Raw genomic sequence first — 25,803 nt, forward strand, 5'->3', positions numbered from 1 at the left:
AATAAAGTAGTCTGCATAACTTTACAGAGACATGCAAAATGTCAAAATGTACAGTATTGATCGTGTTAGAATAGATTTTTAGACAATTCAATGCTCTTTAATAAATATAGTCTTTACAAACGCGCAAACTTCTCCGCATCTTTTGATTCCCACAGCTTCGTTTTACTACTTATGAAAATAAAGAGATGAATACTGGCTTAAACGATTACGTCTGTACAGTGATAATCCTCCGAAGAAAAGGAACTGTAATCTGTCTTATTGTTCACTGATTTTTTTTGTTACGAAATCGTGGAGTTGAAATATCTTTTTAAGTTATGGATAAACGAGGGTAACTGACTTGCAAATTAAAATTTCTTCTCGAACCGACAATTCGCGATCCATCAAATGTGTCCAACTATCGATGGATATTATATTCGTGGAATATTCTCGTCGAATAACTCAGAAAGTATTCCGAGGGTATGTCCAAGAATGTACTAATAGTTGGAATTTTCGTTTTATCGGCGGCTGTCCATTTTACGCCTTATTAGATAGCGCTGTGAAATTCACATCACATGATTCCGATCCGTGCAGTATATTTATTGAAAAACATTGCAAGTGTAAATGTAGTTAAACGATGAGAATTAAGCTATCTCATTCGTACTTCTTGTCTAGGAACTTTAGACAAGATAGTCTTACTTCAATATTTGCTCATTTATTACACAAGTTTGTTGAACTGTGACTGCATAATTGTATGCAGAAAATTGATGTATAAGATGAGATAAGAAAATAATTTAATTCACGCGCGGAACAATTGTGTTCTAATATTATCACATATATTTGCGAAATCCTTAGTTTTTCCATAAACTTTAAGCGTTTTTAATTGTTATATTTTTTATTCTCCTTTCTCAGTGTTGTTGTCTTCAAGATTGCAAATTATTGTAATAAAAAAAGAAGATAGTACATATAAATAATACATTAAAATACAAGTTTGAGATATACACGATGTAGAGATATATAATCGTGTATATTTGTCAAATTTATTACGATTATAAAATAACAAAGATGATTAAAGCAACAACAACGCGATATTTAAAATATCGTGCTACTGTGTATGCACATTCAGTAGTTCTATTTAAATTTTTTTCTTTCGCGAAATCTGAATCGCGCGCAATTTGATCCTTTTTCTTCGACTGATAGCTCCCGTTTCTGCACGGTTAGACTTGTGTAGACGAACGACGATTCCAAAGATTCGAATCCACTATAGTTGCTTCCAGTATGTGGTACTAGAATTGGGTTGGCTTGCTAACAGCGGTGCCCAACCGTGGCTAAATCATGGCGGACAAAGCGCGAGATTACTTTCACCGATGGCAAATGACTGGGTGCTTGGCACTAGACCTCTTCCATCAGTGAATAGGCTCTTTTACTGTTATACGAAGGTGTATACTTGGTCTCTTAATTGGCTGCACCGTGTAATGCCTGCGTTCCATTTCTCAAAGCAATTCTCTTCCAAAATACGGCTGATTGTATGATACGGTTGTGAGTAAATATTTCCAAACTGTAATGTTCCAACGTTGTAATATTCTGTATCAAAAACGAATGCTTATCGCAGCTCAATTTAATATACGGAGAATTATAATCATATATTGACATATTTCAAGAAAAATATTTTTTTTACACAATTTATTATACACGTATGATCCATAAATATTTATTGCTCTGTAATTAGTAAAATAATAATAGCATTTTTTAAATATCCTATGTATTCTTTTCTTATATTCATATTAATTTTATAATCACATTATATACATTTATGAATACAAGTATTGCTCTATAATTGCGACCATTTTATTTGTTAAGAGTGCATAATGTATCATTCTTAAACAGTGTGCAAAGTGCAATATATTCAACAAAGTTTAAAATGGCTCATTTATTGCACGTGAAGTGGTCAGAAATATATCATAACGTCTACTAAGGAAAGTAGGATCTAGAGAGCAATTATTAATGTGTATAAATGTTATCATGTATTATTATATATTTCTGTAAACGTTATATATGTTGCAAAATTTTTTTATCATCAGTATCAGCTATTGCATATATCTATTTTATCTATTATTAATTCCTTTATAATTTATTACCTACAATTACGTAATTTTTAACAAAAATTTTAATAAAAAATGCAGGAAATTTTCTGAAATACAAGATAAAAAAATGTGAATTGCAGATATGTATAAAAAAAAGAATAAACGATAGCACAAGTTAATTAATTGCATTATAAATTCAAAAGCAATCTAAAAAAAAACAAGTTTTTCTTCAAATTATTAATATAATTAAGAATATGATTAGAATTACTATGATTAAATTTATATAACATCAATCACACAAATTATATAATTATATAATACTTTTTGCAGAGAAAAAATAAAAATGAATATATAATATGTAATTTATATTTTTATACATTCTCTATATATTTAAACAAATATGACCTCTTGCATAATTATTTGAAATAATGAATTATTTATAATTGTCCATGCGAAAAATAACGAAATAAAATCCGATTACGGTGATATTCATTAATAAAAAAAAAGAGTGTTTTTCACATTCTTATTCGCTATGCAGTATATGTTTCACATGTGTCGATATATGTGTGTATGTGTATTTTATTACACTTTATCAAATTATATATTTAACTTTCATTTTCTACAATTAAATATTTGTTAAAAAAATACTCGGTTAATTATATTACTTTAATCACAAAGAGATATGTATGCATTTTTTTTATAAGTTCTCGTGGTTCATCATGTTCATGATATAAAAGTGCATCATATAAAATGCGACCTCATTAAGAAGATTCATTATCTTTATAATTATAGGACACACCCAAAATATGTATACATAGCTTATGCTACTTTTCTATTTTACGCGAGATATTTTTATCTACGGACAGTGAAACCTTCAACGAAAGTATTTACCGGATATACCTTCGATTCTCTAAAATAAGCTTTGTTATTCCATGCGTTCCATGCCATAGTCGTCGAAAGTGTGTCGCGTTTCCCTCTTGCGCGTCAAAGATCGCGTGCGATTCTCGATCAACCGAGAACGAAGATGCATAGAGGGTGTCCGCGAGCGCGGGTGCGTGGGTGGATGGATTTTGGCACAGCGGGAGTGTGTCGGTACAGTTAGAAGATCGGGAGACTGCATCCTCTCCTCCCTCTCTTTCTCTCTCTCTCTCTCTCTCTCTCTCGTTTTCTCCCTTCTCCTCCCACCCTTCATCTCTGTCTCGTATTCTCTTTCTCTCTTACTCAGCGCGACTACTGTCGGGAGCACCCAGGCGGGCAGTCAGTGCGTCGTCAGCCTCCGCGTCGTCGCGACGCTCCTCTCTCTTTCTCTTTCTCTCTCTTTCTTGTTCCTCTCGGCTCTCTCGGTGGCGTCCGTAGCATCGCGACGCGTTCCGTCGACTATTCCATCGAAAGAGACGCCGTCATTAATTTTCTTACGATAAATACAAGCGACACGAACTTGATCATTGAAAACGACCATAATATCAGTTGATATATAATAAATAATAATCAAACAAGTACTCATCGTCATCACTCGAAAGTGTTTCCTTCGATCCACACACAAGCAGAAAAGGTATCGATAAAGATATGTTAATGTTAAAGAAAAGAAAGATTTTTGTATTTTATATTATGTATGTAATTTCTTTTTTTATCAATGGAAAAGTTTGGCAAGAATACGTGGAAAGTTTTTAGGCGTATGATAAATATTGAGATACTTGAAAATTTTAAATTATTTTTTATTTGCGATTAAATCATGTTTTAAAATAATTAATATTTTACATAAAAATACCGAAAGTTTGTAAAAATGTACAACTTTGAGAAAAAACTCGTAAATTGCAATATTCACGGAAGATAGAAAGAACTGTCTTATAAAAAAATTTGTTTCTTCTCTCTTACTTCTCGTTGCATATTTTATATTGAAGGAGATGCAATTCGCAATTTATTACACTAGCATAAAAACTCTTTGTCTTGTACAAAAAAAAAGAAAGAGAAGAAACGAGATTGAGTGTTGGCAGTACATGTATTTTCTACAGAGGAGTTATTAAAAGCAAAGGGGCGCTTTTTTTTGTGTCAGAAGGGTGAAAAAAGAGAGTATTCAAATGAAGTTTTATTCGTGAAGTTTTATTAGACGTGATCCATCTTGGTGTTCCGATGAAGTGATCTATCGATTCTTGTCGTGGAACATATCAATCCCTCAAGATTCTTCGCCTCCAAAAGTCACGCACGAGCGTTTTTTCACCCTTTGCCTTTCGGAAGCGTCGCGCACTCACTCAAGCCTTATCGACACTCGTGGATTTACTACTGCCGAAGTACGTATTTAATTGTAGCAACTGAAGCTGAATTCTTTTATTTTGCATGCCTTTCGGAATAGGAGAACGGAATAAAATAGAGTGAAACATTTTTCTATTAGAGTTACAAAAAGGAAGTCGTTTTTTATTTCACCATCAAGGGATGCATTTTCTGCTCCATGATATATACTAGAAAAGGAAAAAATAAATAGGTATTTGTGCCTTCTACGTAGTGACGCATTATTTTAAAATATATCTAATAATTGAATGTGTATAAAAGTATGAAATAATATAAAAATAAAATTGTGGTAATTTTACGATAAAATACAGATGCGTTTGTAATTTATTAAGAAAACTCCTTTTGATGTTTAAAACTCGTTATACTTATCTGGTTGATACTGTTGTTAAAGCATTTATCATCATATTTTTCCGTTTTAATTATAATTGCAATTAAGTGTCTAAAGATGTAGCGTGTTAAGAATTAAAATAATAAATAACAAGCACCGCGTGCATCGTTTGTAATGCATAATTTGTAAGGAATTACACAAACCAGAAGTTCTGTTTATATCCTTCTTCGAGATAAATTAATGAAGTAATTATATATAAATAATTGTATTATATATGATTGATATAAAAAAAGGAGAGATTCAAAATATTAAAATTTAATTACAGTTATTGTCACAAGTCAAATTTTTTTTCTAACGGTATTTACATCAATCAATGGTTCAAAATTTTTAAATCAATCAATGTTCTATCAATGGTTGAAGTATCTTGTTATATAAACTATTATTGATTTTATGTCGTTCGAAATTCCACCTATGTCAATATTATTCCACTTAAAAAAGATGTATATGGTTTGGAAGATTGATACAAATTACATAAAACAATGTACCATAGTTTGGCAGATATCGAGCAATGCATTCGTGTCAGGTTTGTGGTTACGAAATATGTAATTTGAATAGCTATTTCACTGACCAAGTTTTCAAAACTTCCTCGGCAAGCGCCTTTAATATTAAACAATTTTTTAGATCCAAAGTATGCAAATTTAACAACAGCTTTTTACTTGTTACTTTAAAAGCTTTTTATTTGTTACTTTTAATGGTGCATGCTTTATATTTGAGTTTCTCGATTATTTTTACCAATAATTTTACAAATTAATGTGAATGAATAATTGCTACAATTATTTGTATTTGACACTGTTCTCGTGCCATTATACCAATTATAAATGTATAGACTTTGTATATAAAATTGTAATATAGTCTTTTTAAAACTTTATATCAACAATTATTTTTCAGTACGATATCGTTACGTTGGTTGGTAGATAGGGGTTCGTTGATTTTAAAAAGACAATTTTACGTAGGTATCGCTAATCGAATTAGCACGGCGAGAATTTAATGGCGCGAAGTAAATTTTTAATTGGTTTTACGAAATATAAATAAAGAAAATTTTATTTTGCGATTATACATTTCTAGAGAACAGTGACGCGAATTATTATTAATATAAATAATACATGTACTTTTATATCAAGTCAAGGGAATTGGATAAAAACACCAATTATTAGGAAGGATCCTATTGTTGCTTTGTGACAAATTCAATATACGGAAATAACTGCATCCATCGAAAGCTGCCTTTCAATTTGTACTTGTAAATGCCTCACCTTCAATAGTTTTCCAGCGGCATCGCTGCTGATAGCTAGTCGTTTTAAATTGATCGCAAACTCCGCGCGTGATATCCATTTTAGTGAGTCATAACGGAATTTATTACATTTTTCGACGATCATCGATTACGATAGAAAGTGGCTTGTCAGCAATATTAAGTATAATTTGAATGCGGAACGAAGAGCGGTCTAAAAAAAAATTGTTTTTTTTTATTGTTTCCTCGCTAAGTATATTCTGCTTTATTTTCTCTTGTATAGAAACGCCATTGTTTATATATAATATAATCGCCGTATACATATATACGGCGATCATTCGCAGATCTCTTTATTATCACGTTGCAAAAGGGTATTTACATTAAACGTTATCCTTCTTTAAGCTTCCGAGTGTTTTAATTAATGATTTTACTATAAACGCTGCGCATTGTCTCTCGTCATTTCTCGACAAAACTTGAAATGAGACTTACTCTCGAAACACAAAACGTGTTTGAGTGAAACATTCCTCACTTTGTGTCTATTTCTCGGGAGCACACTGCCAAGAATGTGTCTCATCAAAATTCGATAGCACTCCTTTGCTTTTATGATATATCTGATAAAGTTACAAAGATTTTGTATGAAAAGGACAAATTCATAAAATAAGATTAACGAGACTCATATTGTTAAAGATGCTTTCTTTAAAATTTTAATTATTATATATCAAAATTATTTAACTTTTATATATTAATAATTATAAGTTAATTTATCTTATTTGAGAATTATAATGTACACATATCGATAACGATCAAAATATCGCAATTAAAAAATATATTTTAATTGGCAGTTTTAGAAAATAGTAAAATAAAGCTAGCTTTTTTATGCGTGAAATAATCGATATATAAATAATTAAAAATATATTTTTTATCGAATTTTTAATTTAGTTTAAATATAGAAAAATCTCTTTAGAATTATGTAATAAAATCATAGAAAAATACAAAATATAATATTATATAGGCAAACTTATAAAAGATGTATAATTATTCGCTGATGACACATATGGCAGTAATACATTTTCGAAATATTTCGAACAGATATTTTATTGATAATTTTTATGGTTGAATTGGCGGCCTGCGCTTAAATGGAATTATTGCGAATTTTTATGGAATTGTTGTGTGTGGTTGGCAATGTATGACAATATAAATTGGCTATGGCTTTTAATTGCGACACCTCTATCGGTGAATACTAAATGTAAACATTCCAGCTAACGACATTGTTATGTAAAACAAAGACCGCATTAACACATTTGTTAGACTTAAATTTTTGAATATTTTCTCGTTTATTCTGCATCACACAATAGATTTAAAAATGCTTTAAATCCTGTATTATACGTAATATTTCAATTGTTATTTAAAAAGATTTTGAAAAAATCGTTTTAGTCTGTTAATTGAGCACAATATTTGCATAAACATTAAGACATATATTTTTATATTATTATTTACGTAACTTTTACAGTTATCATAATTTTAATTTTGCAAATTTAGTTTTGTTTTGTACGAGAACAAGATTTTGCGATGTTTTATTTGCATATTACATGCAAGATTATAATATTGCTCGGAAAGTCTGTTAGCGACAAGACGACTGACGTTGAAATTAAACTTTAGTTAGACACAGTTTGTGATATCTTGCGGCACTATAACTGTAACCGCATCTTGATTTAATATCGACATTTAGACCATTTTAGATTTCATCTGAAGTTTACTATTTTGAACAATTACTCTGCAACATTGATTATTATGAAATTGTTGCATTCGAAAGTTGTATTGGTCGTTTTGTATTAGTCTTTACACAATAGCTACTGTTTAAATATTGAATTGGTAAAAATATAGTGACAAAACTTTACTTTGCAAGCCCTCAATAATTGAATTGCCATATTTGAAAGTTCGAATTCCGTATTCAATTATTGTAATCATGAGTTCCATAATCAAACTGAATTTGACAATTGCGTGGAAAAGGGCAAATAGCTTAATTATCGAGTATTTTGACGTTACGTACGCTATGAAGGAGGAACTAACATAACGCAGAAAATTATGCGGTTTGCGGACATTCATGTGATGTAACTAGATAATCTGAGTACATATGAATTTGCGCTTTAGTCGACGAAGTATTTAAAACGATGTGAAATCATTATTTTGTTTTTCCTGAAGAAGGAAAAGTAGATTTATCAAAAATTCTAAATCTTCTCTTTATATTTAGTTTTCTTTAATGTTTTTGTATCTAGGGTTTTTTAATGCCTAATTATGTCTTATACATAACAATTGCAGAAAATATTTTTTTATTATGCGTTAATAATTAATTAGATAAGAAGTATCGTTTAAGGAGCTTAAGGAGTGAATAACAGAATAGAATATAAATAAAGTAAAATTTAATATAATAGATAAGATCAAAATTTAAAATATACGTTAACGAATATTGCGAAAAACTATAAAAGACGCAATTATGTATAATAAATGGGCGCAAAAATTTAATAAATTGACAATTTATGATGAGACGCAAAGAAGAAAAAATTGATTACAAAATTTATTAAAGAATTTATCTAAATACTTTATTAACTTAATAACTAAATTAGATCGTATGAACTGGAAACTATATTGACATTTTTTTAATATAAATATACATGGAAATGAATTATTATGACTTGAAAAATGTCTAAATAATTATAATGCAAAAACACGTATCTTCGCGAACACCCATCAAGATTATTTCAACGTTTAGGATTTATTTAGATTATAAAAAGCATAAATGAATAACTAGTACTTAATCAACACTAATAAATCATAATTTAATTGTGAAGCTAAAAACATTTTCTAAAAGCGAAAGCGATTATTACAGGCGCAGAATTTGTAACAAAACTCTCACTTTACACGTTCTCATTTTACCATCATCACTATTTTTTTTTTTTTTTTACAATTGAAACCTTACACGGTCCTTTCTACTGAATACGAATATAAAATCGTTGTTACAGCACTACAGTTTTATTTCCAATTTCCGTGTGTACGCAAACAGGATATTCGGTGTAAATCCACTTCCGCAATAAGTTTTGCATAGTTTTGCACAAGAATATTTGTACATTTTATATTCATTGTATTCGCAGAATATTTCCTAAAGGTTGTATAGAGAAACGACGAATATCTTGTTAATATCTTGCGCAATAATACGCAATATTTATTTATTCTGCACAAGTTGGTATTGTTAATAATATCGACGATTCGTTTCAATTCGTTGTTACCAACAATAATTTCAGAAATATTTATGTGACAAAAAAACAAGAACTACTTTAGCGAAAAAAGTATCTGTACTTTATCAAATTGAGGATTATTTCCTCCTCTATTGGTTCCTTCGTATCCGACTTACAATTTCTTCATAGGCCATTTCGCGTTTTAGTATGCATGGCCGTTATCATCATGAGAAATTCTATACTTTGAGATTTCATGTTAAGTAAGATAAGTAAGCTAAACGAAATTTCTTATTACAATACAATTTCAAAATTATGTACGACAATTGGTATATAACCGAAATATTTAACATTTTTATTCAAATAAAGTAAAGATAATGATTAAATCATCGCTGCTTTTTTCCTTTTTCTCTTGATTTTTTTATTTATTTTTCACTAATAAATTTTTTAGCGAATAATTAGAATAAGAATTAGATTCAGAATATTATACTTTCATGATTAATTTCAAAGCAGTAAAAAAAAAAACAGTAAATAAATAAAAATTATTATTTTTTTTGTTTTTTTTCAAGACTTAAAGTTATATTTGCGATTTTTATTATTGATTAAATTTTTAAGTATTTAGAAAATTTAATATATGTTATATATTAATTTTCTCTCCATTCAAACAGCATTAAATATGTGTATAGTATTCATTCCGTGCTCTATGATGACTAATCTTGTATTATACATTATTAATATACTAAATGTATTTATTGCGATATTAAATTATTAAATAATGCATTCATATTTTGTCCATCTCGCCGAACTGAATCGGTGCATAGTTTTTCGTCATATCGGAAAATCATTACGCATTCGATGACAGATGTCAGCAATCCGTTTATTGTAAAATGGTGATTCGGATAAAATACCGAATGCTATCAACTTATATGTAGTGTACAAAAATTATACATAGATATTGTTATACATATACACTGTTATATATACGCACATACATACATACACACACATTCTCTCTTTCTCTGTCTCTCTCTTTCTCTCTCGTTTTCTCTTTACACGATATGTGTGATATGATAGTACTGGAGGTAAATGATAAACATTATTGCATCAGTAAAATATTGCTTAAACAAAAATAATTTTTGCTGCAAATTTTTTAATTTTTATATCTGTGTTTTCATATTGTTGGTTTCTTTATTGTACTAAAATGAAAAGATATAAAGAAACAAGCAACAAGCTTTTCCATGCCACTGAAAGGGAAAAAAAGAATTGGTTTTGTCTTCACTGTGTTAAAATTTCGAGATGTTAGATGTCATATCTAACGGAAAATTTAAAAGACATTCTGGAGTTTGTCCGTTTTACGAGCTTTTCCTTTCTCATGGCGATATAAAATGTTAGAAATATCATGTCGATAGAAGAAAAATTTCTCTGGGTTTTTTTCCCTCTAACAAATACTGCTGAATTTGACAAATCGTATTTCTAGCTTTATCAATATGTATTTTAAAAATGATGTTATCGTGTACAGATTCACAAGCTGCATTTTTCAATATAAAATTGTACTAAATTGGAATAGAAGCGTACCTTTAAATCATTACATATCGCATTTCGCTTTGCATGTGTCATATTACTCAAGTTGAAACTCAAATCTCTTTTACACATTGAATCACATATCGTGCTGGACAGAAAATTAACAACAACAGATCATATTTTACAATATTTACACTTATAAGGAAAGTTATACACGCTTGGATCTCACCGGATCAACAGGTACAAGACTACTGCTATTTAGTCTGCAAGGAGAATTTAGTAGACGTATAGCATGTGAATCCTCGCACATGCACGTGTAAGAAAAAGCAGTAAAATATTAATGTTCATATATTATGTACCTATATATGTACTCGTATATTTCTTATTAATACAATTTCAGACTGCTCTATTAGCTATGGATTTAATAAAATGAACTAAGTGAAACAGGCGCCCTTTAATTTTTGTTGAAAAAATTAAATATTGAAGTTATACATTCTCTTTCTTTCCCTCCCAGTAAATTGCACTTCTTTTAGAGGCTATAAAGTATATAATATTAGTAAAATATGTTTGTTAATATCTGGCTTTTATTAATTAATTTATTATTTGTCAAGAATAAAACAAATTTTTTAAAATGTTCTTAAAGTTTTTATATACAAGGAACTACATAAACGTACTTAAAAAAATTGGAGAAAAAACTATATTAGGAAAAAGTGAAGATTGATATAAGTAGAAATTATCACCGACATTGGCGCACAAAAAATTAAAATCAAAATTTATTTAGAAAATTATCAACCGCAAAATTTAATAATCTCGGAACTGAAAACAGTGGACTGAATAAGCGGGAAAATTATCTTACTCTAAGTAAAATCGTACGCGGTTCACACGGAACGCGCAATCATCGCCCTTCGTGTACTCTCACTCGCAGACTTTTTCAAGCGAACCCCTACGAAAGTTTTAACATGCTCGACAACCTCGTTTCCGGCCGGAAAAAACTTTCCTACGCATTAATTTCTACCGGGCTTATTTATGTCCTCGGTTCTTCCTGCGTTACGACGGCGTAACGGAAGTCACGATGGAGAGAAACGCAGCGAATGGCGTGAGTGAAGAAGGAAAAACACAGAATTCTTTCACCCCTTCCTCCCCCCTCCCTCTTTCGAATTCTCAACGAGAGACGATGGGAGAAGAAAAAGAAAAAGAGAATAACATTGTCGCGACAAATTGTACGGCGTAAGCTATAATCGCGATAGAGTATTCATTTTTGATTAAAGATATGTCTTGTCGTAGCAAAAACGGAAGTCATAAGAATAATAAATTTTTCGATAATAAATCTCCTAAATTAGGCTACGTAATTTCTGCATTGTAGAATTAATAAAACAATTTTATATTCAAAAACTCCTAAATGTAAATAAAATAATAGTTTATTTTTTTTCTGCAAGATTCTACTTGAATTTCATTGTTGAATATCTTTATTTTATTTTATTTTATTTTTTTATTTTTTTTTTTTGAAAATATGATTCAATAGCGAGTACTATGGGTGAATAACTTTTTTTATACTGTAAAAAAATGTTATATTATAAAGAGTACATAAATTTTTATGAAGCACATTTTTATAAAGAGTGTTCTAAAAAGTTAATGAAAGACTCAGACATGCAACACTACAAACAGCAAATAAACAGTTTTCCAAATTACGCGGTAATTTACAAAATAACCAAACATTAATGCCTCTATCATCTATAGCTTAGGAAACAATTATGCTCGCTGCTTAAAATGCAATTTTACGTGCAACGTACGTTCAAACATGCGCCGAAAACAAATCTATTCGAAATTGCGTTTTGCGTTCATTTGAAAATGGAAATAATGTCGTGGTCGCTGCATCCCACTGCGATAGGTGATGCATGGTGCAATAGTTTACATAAATTTGAATCGTATATTTTCGAGCCGTATATTTTGAATAAGATTTAGAAGTTTCTATCATTCTTGTCTGCTTATTTGCATTCTGAATAAAATGGTGAAATATTATGAATTTTAATCAATGTTAGATGTGTTTATCATTACACACGACATCGTTACATGAGTAATGAGGTAGCGCACATTTACAATATGTACAAACTTTACAAGAATAATCTGAAAAATTTTTCATTTGCCAATAGCAAATACCGTGAACGAATAGTAAACATAAAAGAAAAGAAACAATTTACATAATTAATTACTATGCTAATTGACTAACTTAGAAAATTAGCTATGGCTTCGTTAAAACAAATGCCTTTTATAGTTTGCATCAAATTTATGGAATATATAAATGTAATTATTTTACAACGTATTTATTATATGATTTAATCATGCAATATATACATGCCTGACTGCAATGATTGTAACAATAGGCACAATATATTCGAATATAGGTTGTAATTACCACTGGATCCAATATTGTGTACTGAATGTCATGCGTTGATCCTTTGATGCAAACAAATATATTTCCTCTATTAATTATGTTATTATATCTATATCTCTATATCTTTATTATTTTTTTCTATCAATATAAAAATAAAGTACATGTTATTGATTGAAATAAAACAGTAACAATTAAGTCTTACAAAAATTTAAAGCAGAGAATACGTCTATTTATTCAAAATTTGATGGTCCGTAACACGTTATGGCTGGGACGTCAGCTCACGATTCATTCCACTGACGTCTACCTCGTCCAAACAGCTAAAGTTACTTGCACGAACGTATACGACAATGCGTGAACACGAGCGTGGAGAACAGTCCCATTATTTATCGGCGGAACTTCACCGAATACGACACCTTTGGGAAAGTCCGATCGAATCGTGTGCGCTCCACCTTTTCCTTTGAGTTTCTATTTTCCTGCCAGGATAAAAGATGTCTCCGACGACGTAAATTTTTACGCCAATAATACGACAACTTGAAATATGTTCTAATAAACTTCACTGAATTGTCATGCATCGTAAATTATTACACGGTTTGCTTGTTATAGTATAAAAAAAATCAGATACGCGAGAAGTATATCATTCAAGAGAAACTAGTTCAGAAAGAGACATCTCTGCCGCTACATCGTGCTTGTTATATTCGGACTTGACTTGAGTGCAGTTACGCGGCTAAAATATTCCATCGGTTTTTACGAGTTGTACTTACGTCATAAAGATACATTGCAGAAAGTTAGATCATTGTGCATTTTATCGATATCATGGAAGTACGTCGGTACAACGGTAAAGCACGGGCGAAGCTTTATACTTTTTATGAGCGACGGTTCGCTTGCAGCTTCGCACCCGTGCAAACCTTCGAATTCATTCTTTTACGTCCTTTACGATATTGCACGCACCCTCTCGTCAACGTCAGACTTTTAGTCGTTACCACAGCCACCACTACGTCAATCCCTTCACCGCGTGTATCTCGCTTTCGTTCCGATCGTAACTATAAGATTATATTGCCACAAATTTTAGAAACAACAGCCGCCAGATATAGAAAAAGACAGTTTCTGATAGAAATTGGTTATCCGGGAACGCGATTTATATTTGCGCGTGATAATAAAACGGAATGTTGATTTTATGCCTCGTAGGTGTTTATAGGGTGCTAAACCCTAAGAGGGATGAACCGTTTTCTATTTGAAGTTGGTCCTCAGAGCAAAATACCATTAAGTCAATCCAGTTAGTGTGCTTTTGTAATACGTATCAGATAGGTATGTTTGAAAGTTATGAGAGGCGAGTGTTATAATAATTTATATTGCAGTATATAATGCTATTTTATCTTAAAAAGTGAAAAAATCTTAACCGTCGACCTGACTGGCAAGAAATATTTATTTGATTCTTTATAAAATATTACATAACGTTTCGACCCTTGGTTTGGGTCTTCTTCAGATGTACAAGTTCTAAAAAAATATATCGAAAGTTGTTAAATACAAAAGCAATATACGTACGACTAATGCCCCGTTATAAACCACAAACAATGCAAACAATAATATTACCTAACCGTATATTGCTTCTGTATTTGACAACTTTCAATATATTTTTTTAGAACTCGTACATTTGAAGACCCAAACCAAGGGTCGAAACGTTATGTAATATTTTATAAAGAATTAAATAAATATTTCTTGCCAATCAGGTCGACGGTTAAGATTTTTTCACTTTTTAAAAAAACTACTGGCGACTATTAATATTTCTACCTTTGTATGACTATTTTATCTTTTCGCAATAATTTACAATCAAAAATATAAGAGAATAAAAAGATATACTGCAACCCACAAATAATAACAGTATACGAAGTTATATAAAATTTTATTATAAAACTTTTGATAATGAAATTAAAAATTATCATTTAACCTAACGTAATAAAAACTCTAACTTTAATAAAAAATTTCCAGCATAATAAATAATAATTTCTTAAAGTTATCTTAAACTTCATAAACAATATAATATTAAATTTATTATTCATATTATTTAAGTATTTTATATTTATCGCTGGAAAATAAAATTTTATTTAGTTGAATTTTTGTTATTTCTTTTTACAATCATATAAAACTACAAATATTCTTTATTATTCTATATTATCGAGAATTTAAAATAATAAAATAATAAAATAAAATAATAAAATAATAAATAGTGAATAATGGTTTTATTAACACAATTAGGTCGCTTTTATGCGTAGTGATGCATAAGAAAGAGAATTACTTACGCTTAGTTAAATTTCTGGCGGCTGATCTGACTCAAGCTTGTACTACTGCCGCTTGTTGGAGTAGTATATAAAAAAGTATTACCTCGCTTTCTTTTTCAGTTTATCTATTTACTTGTGCAACTCGGTTAACTTAACATCGTAATGCAAGTTTATTAGATAAAAATAAAAAATAAGAGAGATACAAGAATACAACAGATAAAAGAAAACGATACAAAATTATGATAAAAATACGAGTAAGCATATTTGCATAAGTATATTTAAAACACGTGACAAAAATAGTCTTTGACTAGAATATTTAATTCATATTTAAATAGCCATCTTGAATTTTTATTAAAAATAAAAAAGTCATAAAATGAAAAGAAACACTTTTCGTGAATTGCTATTTGCACTTTTCAATCGAGATAATACTTTTACCTCCCTTACGTTTAATACTCACTTGTACTCAGGTTAATTCTTTCAATCGTCAAGATCAATTTGCGGAATCCACTTTAGTCGTTATAAATTTCTGTTGCCATTTATTTGCTCTCGTATGTTGGAAAATCTTTATCATCGCAATTGACACATATTCTCAATCATTTACCCTATATTTTGCTGGCACTTTCATAAAATCGATTATATACCCGGTATATATGTATTAAATATGCATAATTGGCATAATTTTCAGTTACCTCGGATTAAATTGATATTTGACACGTGTGATCCCTAGCGCTTTTTGCAATTCCATTTGCAACATGAATCGAAAGTTACATTAATAAGACAAGAAATACAACGTTGGTAAATAGGTAATAATAGGCTAAATACAGGAAACTTATATAGATGAACTCAAAGTTTGTGTATAAAGTATATAAAGTTGTGTATGACTCTATATATATATACATATATACATGTAAATGCATTTTTCTTAAACGTATATTTAATTATATAAAAGTATTTTAATTTAATATAATTTTATTTACAATTACTTCCGTTAAATTATCCACATAATTGAACAAAGAGAGTGAACGTTTAACTTGTAATCTAGTTTAATTTATTAAGTATTCCATTTCGATATCATATCTCTTCTGTACCATTCATCCTTGATTTATGTCCGATTCCAGGAACCCAGATACGTTTTACAGAGATAAATACGCGAGAATATAGCACACCGACGTGTTCGTCCGACATGACCTGCAAAAACTAACTCGAGTATAATCCGCAAGCGCAGTATACACGATACAAATAATGCAAAATATTCATAACTCCCTCTGAACTCTCATCTCAACAGGAACGAGACAGTAGCAAAATCTATGCTCCTACCAAAAAGACATTCAACTATGGTAACCATCATTTATCGTTAACACTTCGTTAACGTGCGGCCCAATCCGTTTAGGCGCTTTTAAGCCATCAAGCTATGCATTTGCGAGACCGGGAAAACGCCAGTGCACTCAAGAAAAGCAGATTGGATGTTCGTAAAATTTATGATGCTGACTCACATACAAAACGTAAATGACATAACCGTTTTCCAGCGGGTTCACTATCGCACGATTTAACGCTCTTTCTCGGTCGCTCTTTCACCTTTTCACGGATGTCACGTTTGCATCTCGTTCGCGGAAGCATCTGTTTCTCGAACTCGGGATATCCGGATGCATGCGGGCTGAATAAACTTTTTTTTCTTTCGCTATGTATCGACAATATTAACGCGTGTCCTACTTAAAACTTAACTGAATATCGGATCGCGTTCGTTTATTAGGAATTCCCCTTTTCATTTATAATTCACAATATTCTTTTTTTCCACAATGTGTCGTAGGATTGTGTCATCGATAGGTCTCGTAAATATCGACGTGCACCTTTCAATGATCATTTTGCCGACTCGAATGGAAAACGTAACACAAAAATTTATGTCATAAATGTGATATATAAGTATATATATATATATACATATACATATACATCCCAATAATTTGTATGCGAAGAAATAAAATTCCACACGTTCGCACTTTTCGCAGAAAATGCGTTGGAGGAATGAAATGGGTATGCTGAGTTAAGTTCTGGTATTGAAAGATGTTCACCAAACCCGACGGCATACTGCAAAATATCGTGCCATATTCTCCCTATGCACGTAATACAATATATCCGCTTGAACTACTGAAAGAAATAGAAAATTCATTCGTCTGAAATTTCCCTGCTCTTACCTTTACATTCCGGAATAAGGGTTTGTCAAATACTCCTATTTTGTTCATATTTTATCACATATCTCGCCAAATGTTACGCTTCGACAAAGAAGAAATTTTCTAGTCCCTTTTTTTTTTACGAGTGTCTTTAAGACGTAAAGACGTGCGTGACAAAAATGGCAATGACAAACGATTTGGACCATTTCAATTCCGTTTGGCTATTTTCAATCTATTGAAACTTTTCCTATTGCACGCTGATGACTCAGAATATTTTTTGATACGTACTATTATTACCGTAGATGAATCTCGAGTATGAAAGAACGCGTTTATTTTCACTCAGTCTGCGAACTTTGCTCGTTTATCTGTCTGCTCGGCCCGTTACTCAGTACGCTCGTAAATCTTGCGATTACGGATCGTCGATCGACTCGTGTTATCACGTGACGCCAATTTTGAAAAATGTCATTTACAATTAGAGTTGCGAGTTTATCGGCAAAATTGCCGAATGTTCATTTGATCTAAGAAATTTACGTAATGTTACTTTAGCAACGTATACTGCACATTGTAATCATATAAATAAAAAGAATATTTACAATGTAAAATATTTAATATTTGCATTTGCTTCATTTGCATATGTAAGGTATCCTAAAAAATCAGAGAAAGAGAGAGCGAGAGAGAGAGAGAGAATATTTTAGAAATAAATTTTTAAAATATTATAATATATATTTTGATAAAAATTTATTAAAACGTTTTATCAATAAACAATTGTTAAATGATTATTCAGGTAACTCGCTCATTAGTATAAAAGGATATAAAAATAAAAAAAAAATAAAAATGTTTCAAAAAGATAACCACTAATAAATTATGTCAGGTTATATTCATTTATTTTGTATACCTACTTCGAATAATGGCTCTTCTCGGTAGCATGTCGAAAAATGTTCCCCGCGTTTGCGTACGTTTTAATTTAACCAGACTTAGTCAAGAGCAAACGCATACCGTTTCGACGGCGCATTTGCAGTTGGAAACTCTCTGCAGTTGTATGTGTTATTCGTGAAAGCACAGAAACGTCAGCGTCGATTCTACCGCGCATACGGTTTCCTGAACGCGCGGTTTAACCGCATGGCACGGTAGCTGAAATTTTTCTTCCGCCACTGGTCCCTTCCGGAATAGTAGGAAACAATTGGAAGACCTGCCCTTTTTTCTCTATCTCTTCCTTTCTTGCAATACATATTATTCTTTGGTCGTGTGCTAGTAAAATCTGTTCTCCCAATGATACAGATTTGCTACATAATTCTTGCGTGTGATTTGCACAATAATAAATTCTGATGATCGCGATTGTACCAACGTTTAATGCTGCGTGTAATACGTTAATTGAAATTTGATTATTATTATGATACAAGCGTTCTGGAAAATAATAAAAAACACAATTTAATATTTAAATGTCAAAATAAAATAGACTGTTTAATTGTTTTCCCAAACGTGTTTATCAGAACATTTTGTTTATCAAACCTAAAACTATATTATTCGAGTGATTTATTTTATTTTATAAAGAACTGATTTAATTGCTTATATGAAAATTTAATTTTATTCACATTTGTGGCATAATTACTTTATGCGTAATTAGGTACTTCAAAAATTTTTATTTAAATATAATATTTAATACAGGATAATAAAAGGTAAATTATAATTTCCCTGTGTTTTTATTTATGAAACTCATCTTTAATTTGATTAAAAAAATCTATATCTTTTTCTGTCGAAAAAAATTGCAATGATAATATTTTTACACCAAAATAAAAAATTTAATATAAATACTAAATGTTATGTTTAGTTTGTTCGATTTGCTTTTATTATTTCATAAAATGTATCTTTTGCTTGACGAAATATACGTATAAAAATATTATTGTTGTGAAAAATCAATTTTAAAGGCATTGTATTTCCAGTACACGCTTTAGTTAGATTTTTATTTGACACGTAAAATGTAATTATTGGGTTAAATTTAATTGAAAAAATTTCGTATGAATTGTGTGATCATAAAAGAATTGTTTGAAATAAATATAAGCACAGTTTACGCTTTCATGATACGACTTAATGTATGCAATGGACGTAATAGATTTACTTTGCGGTAGAAACGTCTGATAAAGATTTATATACACAAGGATTATTATAGTTGCATAAAACAACTCTCTTCTCTCTCTCGAGAGAGTTTATGCTAAAACTTTTCGGATCAACTAAACAATAGCTAGAATTCTGGAAATATGCACCGGTATACGTGAAAGAGAGGGAGTATAAACTATGCAATGCACTGGTTAAAATAATGGGCTAACAAGCACAAATTTGAACTAATTGTGTCTATAAGTGATACTAAGTCCTAATTTTTTCGCATTACACTGACAGCTATTTTTATTTAAATATATTTATAATAAACATTTTACTTACAAGAATGTATATAGTATTTTATTCATATAATAAAAGTGTTTTGCTCGTGTGTACGGTGCTCGCTCTTGGATATGATCAAAATATTTCCGACAGTACACGTCACATCTATCGCAAATATTTTCTCGTAGCTATATATAATCTGATCCCTCTATTAACGTTCTAGAGGCCTAAAATCGTGTTGATCTCGTGAATATCACAATCTCGGAGAATCGATAGTGTCCCGTTCTTCGTGTCAAAGTTAATAGCGATTGTACGTAACGTATAGGTTGTATATACATAATTAGAAATCAGAAAATTTAAAATTTATAAATATAGTAAAAATTTTGATAACGTAGAAAATGTTTTATTAAAATAAACTTTAACAAAAAAAAAGTTAAAAAATTATATAAATATATTCTGTTAAAATAAATTTTATTAAAAATACTACAAAATTTACAATTACAGTTCTAATTTCTAATAAAAATAATTTGATATTCCGAGCTCGAATATAATTCTTTCTTATGCATAACTTTTATATATAATAGTTAGAGGATTAATACATTGCAATGTAATATTAGAAAAAAATTAATTATTCAATTGTATAATATTTTTGGAATTAGGAATTAGAGTTAGAATAATTACACAGGTTTTCTCGTCATTATAGTTTCTCATCTCTGATTCTGATACAGCATAATCGCCAGTGACATTTAAACTCGTTCCTGTCCCTATGAGATGCGCTAGTCCCTACGAACGTAAACACGTCAACAAGGAAGTCCGGATATGGCCGCGGGACGAAACGAATGGGGATAATAAATGGTTATTTCGCACGGAACTAACGACTCTTCTTTTTGTTATACGGCCGCTTCTAACCGAGGATCAGCAAAAAGAAGAAGGGTAAAACGTTTTACGAAGTTGGATTCGGCGACACCACTTTTATGGATATCTCTCTTCTGCAGTAAGATTTTTTTTCCAGATTACTTCTTTTATGAAGAGAGATGTATGGGGTCAGCAAGTGCCTTACCGGCCGACAGTGACGAATTAACGGAGTAGTGCACAACACGTTTTCCCCTTTAAAAGAAAAATTTTTGCTATAAGAGGAACATTTCTGTTAAACCTTTACAGACGGTCATAAGATACATCTCACTTGTCAATGTTAGCGTACGATACTTGTCGATATGCTGGCAAAACGTGATAGTCGATAGTTGGCGATGGAATTCACGTACGACTTATAAATTTTAACGAATCTTGCTGTTTATCTAAAAAGGAGAGATATATGTGAAATGATTTTAATTACTTGCAATATAAGCTACCGCAAAGTACACCTATTAAATGGCTGTTTGATGTATTCTGGCGTCAGTTGCAATTGCAAAATGTCATCGTGCAAAAATACATATCGTAATACATGACAATAAATAATAGAGATGTCTTGCATCCATAGTGGCAGAAAGAAGGCAAAGTTGTACGGGAAAGATATCATCTTTCATCAGATAATTGGTACGTGTACAGAATGCTTTGTAAAGTTTGCGTGAATATACAAAGATTCTTTTACGATAATTAAAGCCGAACATAATTATAAAGGCGTTTAACGTTGCAAATTAAAAGATTTTAAAATAAAGAAATTGTAAGTACAAAAATTTTTTATTTCTTAGTTAATTTCAAGATAACTTAGCTAAAGTAAAGTTTTAATTTCAAGATTAATTAGGTACTTAACAAAAATAGTCCTTAAAATTAATCACATTTAATTAAAGTTTAAAAAAAAACGATATTATGTTTAAATTTACAAAATCACTTCTCCATGATGAAAATATTCAGAAAGTTGTTGAATTTAAAAAGAGAATTGTTATGTGTCCATTAATTTTCTAAAATAAAGAGAGCCTTTAATATAAATCAATATAAATTAATATAATATAATATAAATTAATATGAATACCTCATTAAACAGAGAAGAGATAATATAATATATGTTACGATTTATTTAACACACGTTTGTGCATAATTACATGTTTTGTCATACATACAATATGCACGCAGTTAAATGTAATCAAATTACTTTAATAAAATATTTATCATAATTTAATAAAAAAAATAGAAGGATTGTTAAAAATCAGATAAGTTTATTAATCAGCACAATTAATTCTCAACAATCCATAGTATCCCATCACAGTTATGAAATATAATAATATGATAAAAAAGGAAAGTTACGGAATATTAACGTAAAAAATTGAATATGTGATATCGCAAATGCGATAATATATTCCGAGTCAGTATAGGGGTTTCTAGAAAAAGAACGAAAACATATATATCCTTTAGAAATCCATGGATCCACGACAATATATCCTGGCTATAGAAAAGCCACCACGGGAGATAGTAAAAAAAAGACTTACCACACGGTTCCGTCTTCCACCATTAGAGCTAACGACCATCGTAAGTCGTTACGTACGCCGATCGAACCATGCTAGAATGCACTTGGCGGAGCATATCCCATGTATAGCCGAACATTATATGATCGTAGGTCTATGGATTCAATGCATGACGAACACATTCGGGATGGCATTCCGTGGATCAATAAAAAGGGAATCTCGAAGCTCTAAGAAAAAAATTTTAATTTCTCATTTAAATGCATCCAGTGTTGTTGAGATTAAATTGTCGATACGCAACGAGTTTCGTTACGGGTGGATGGTAGATTCTGACATAATAAAGCTATTGCCCATTTAATCCCCTCAGCCTCGCAGTCGCGAAACACTTTGTATCCTACCGTTGTCGTGTTCTCGGTATTTCACTTCGCTACTTGTATCGGCCAAGTGACTGCAAGAGCGAACGGTGTCTGAGTCGACAAAGTTCTTAGAGTGGAATGTCCGTGCTGTCTTTTGTTGCTGCTCTCGCGATACGAATCGGTACAAACTTACGCGACTTATCAGTGTACGCTACTATTATCTGTTCCATGTCGCTCAACTGTAACGAACTTGAGCTACGGACTCTCCAAGGAAAGGCAAGTTACATTCCTTCCGAGATTTCTTCCTATTGCATCAGCTGCACATGTTATATCTATATTGTGCTATCACCTAGGTGTAGATTTATCGCTCCTATTGGAATTGTGCAGAAATGATTGCATTTTTTGTTGCTGCGTTTCAATAGTAGTATAAAAGAAAGAAAATATCAGGAAAATCGAATTTTTTTTAATATTATTTTATAATATTATTTGTCTAATATTATTGATTATAATTCTATTAGCATTATATTTAATTCAAACTCGAAAACATAATAAATATAATAAAAATTAAAAAATAATATAAAAATTTAAAAATATAATGAAAAATTAAAAGCAATTAAAAGTGCAACATAAAATTGAAAAGATTGTTCTTGTTTTTGTTGCAAAAATATGCAAGGGATATTGAAAAGTTCATAAGTTTATAAAGTAAGATGCGAATAACGGTGGAGGATTATTCCGTTAGTACGTAAAGTGAGAAAAGCTGATATCGTCAGGAAGTTAGACTATTTCACTTTGGATGCTTAAATATTCTGTGGACTTCATGTAAGACCAACATTGTTTTCGCAAATGATATACTGTATAATCCCACACGAAAAGAAAGAAGAACTTTTCAAAGCTTGAATGTATCTTAGAAAAGAAATGTATTACGCCTACTAAGAATGAAAAAACTTTTAAGTTAATTTCGCAACACTTTTATCTTATCCTTTCGCAAATCGTTTATTGCATAAAGAGTGTGTAATATTCGCGTTTATCACGTTTATCACACTTACGATTTACAATATTGCGTAATAATACTAAAAAAAAATTTAAGACACTAATTAAAGAAAAGTGAGCAGTAACGAGTAAATCAAATACGAAATATATACAAGATATCCTCATGTCAGTTATAATTAATCGATTTAATGACTTGTACATATTTACGTTAGCGGAAGATTTTCCGCAATTTAAGCATAAGTCTTGCTTACTCCGTGCGTTTCCGAAATTTGCGATTATCGTGAGCAATATTGCGGATGATCCAGCTCGGACCATTCATTAAAATTTGCCGCATCATTGCGCGCAACTCTGTCAATTTAGCCGGATCGTTTGCAATTATCGACATCAATTATCATTGCAACGAGAAATAAAAATGTCATGTATGTATAGATATATGAACATTTAAACTAGTAACATTAGAGAAATTAATAAATTACAAAACGCAACTCTGCGTTAACTAAATATTCTCTCTACATATATTAACTAAATATTTTTCGAATATCTAGTTTAATAGTCAATTGCGCGGAGGAAAATTTTGACTCTGTTCTGCATGTTATTATATTTTAATGAAGCAACGATGCGTTGTTTATGCGATGTGTAATTGCAGGAAACGAAGCTGCTCACCTTTATTCGCTGATAGCGCGCAAGTGTGCGTAACGTATATGACATATCGATCTACTTGTGGAAAATGTAAATGCGTGTGTTGTATTGGTCTATATAACCTGAATAATACGTGCGTATATGGGATACAAGACTGTTTCCATTCCATTCGCCTTTCTATTCAAGCGTGAAAACGAGACTAGCTTGCAAGTCAACATTATTTATCGATTGCGCATCAACTAAATGAAACCGAAGGCTTGAGTGCAACAACTACGCGAACACATTTTTCTCGATAAACGAATCAGTTTTGAATAAACAGCAGTCTGTTGTATAGATATAAAAAATTTACATACTAACAACAAACGAATAGATACAATAGGAGGAATAGAATGAAGGAATTTTGATAATCAACATTTGTAAAAATATTAATAATGACGGTTTCTGTAATGATACATTTTGCAGAGATGAAAAATTACGAATATTGCATATTTCATATATTTATTTTACTAAAATAAAGAAATATATGTGATCTTTTAAAGTTTGATATTTTTGTAAATATTTTGGTAGAGCACTTTATCAAACAAGCTATTATACAGAAGAGATTGTTGGCAGTGTGCGTTACAAAGGCACGCCAGCTGCATTTTTGTCTCGATAAATGCAAATTGAATAACGGGAGCAGAACCTAAAGCAGTAGTGCGAATAATAGGTATGAATACGTTCGTGAATAGAACAGGCTTTAACGGCGGAACGGTGTCTGTCGAATTATTAGAGAACGAGAAGAATCTCCACGAAAGCATAAATGAAAGAAAAGAATATCCGAGCCGAGAATTAATCCGAGAGGAGTTTATTTTTTAATTATATCCAAATCTAATATCGTTAAAGACGATTTCGTTTTAATTATCTTCTTGTTTTGTCGACCCGCGCTATCGACTGTGCACCATTAGGGCACAGATAATTTATCTGATTCTTTCATAAATTAATTGATGTAAAATAAAAAAGTGTACTCGTAAATATATAATGAGTGCCAAAATGCATTGCTCTCAATTCAGGATGCAGGGAACAATATCGCATTCGGGCTGCTGGCGAGTTTGACTGCAGTTTTTAGATTTTTCATTTTGAAATGTGTCTTCACCAGCAAAACGCTCACGGCCATATATTGCCGCTTGGAAAATAAATGTACTGTACAAACATATAACAATATAGTATATTTACATTCCTGCACAATGTTTTTGTTGCATATTATTAAAATGTATGTAGTTTATAAATATTGCTTATAAATTATTAAAATTCGCACTGTGAAGTAAAAAAAAAATAATAAAAATAAACATATTGATAAACAATAAATAAAATGTTTATATGTATAAATTATGATTAGATGTAAATTGACTTATACACACACATACACACACACACACACACACACACACAAACACATACATATATATATATATATATATATATATATATATATTTTAGACAGAAACAAAGACATGAAGTAAT

The 25,803-nt window shown here is 30.6% G+C and overlaps 1 protein-coding gene across 9 annotated transcripts in view; it reads left to right on the plus strand.

Annotated features, from left to right (window-relative positions):
- The first annotated feature begins 3,332 nt into the window (after positions 1 to 3,332).
- The window catches only part of LOC140671750 (trace amine-associated receptor 9), a 61,592-nt gene continuing 39,121 nt past the window's right edge, over positions 3,333 to 25,803 (plus strand). For 4 of the 9 annotated variants that reach the window (XM_072903321.1, XM_072903323.1, XM_072903327.1 and 1 more), the window contains exon 1: positions 3,333 to 4,348. The gene's annotated coding sequence lies outside the window, so the exon portion shown is untranslated. The remainder of the gene's footprint in view (positions 4,349 to 25,803) is intronic. The other 5 variants (XM_072903322.1, XM_072903324.1, XM_072903325.1 and 2 more) reach the window with 5 other exon arrangements.

The sequence above is a fragment of the Anoplolepis gracilipes genome, chromosome 12 (assembly GCF_047496725.1).
Source record: "Anoplolepis gracilipes chromosome 12, ASM4749672v1, whole genome shotgun sequence".
In the NCBI taxonomy this organism is placed as follows: Eukaryota; Metazoa; Arthropoda; class Insecta; order Hymenoptera; family Formicidae; genus Anoplolepis; species Anoplolepis gracilipes.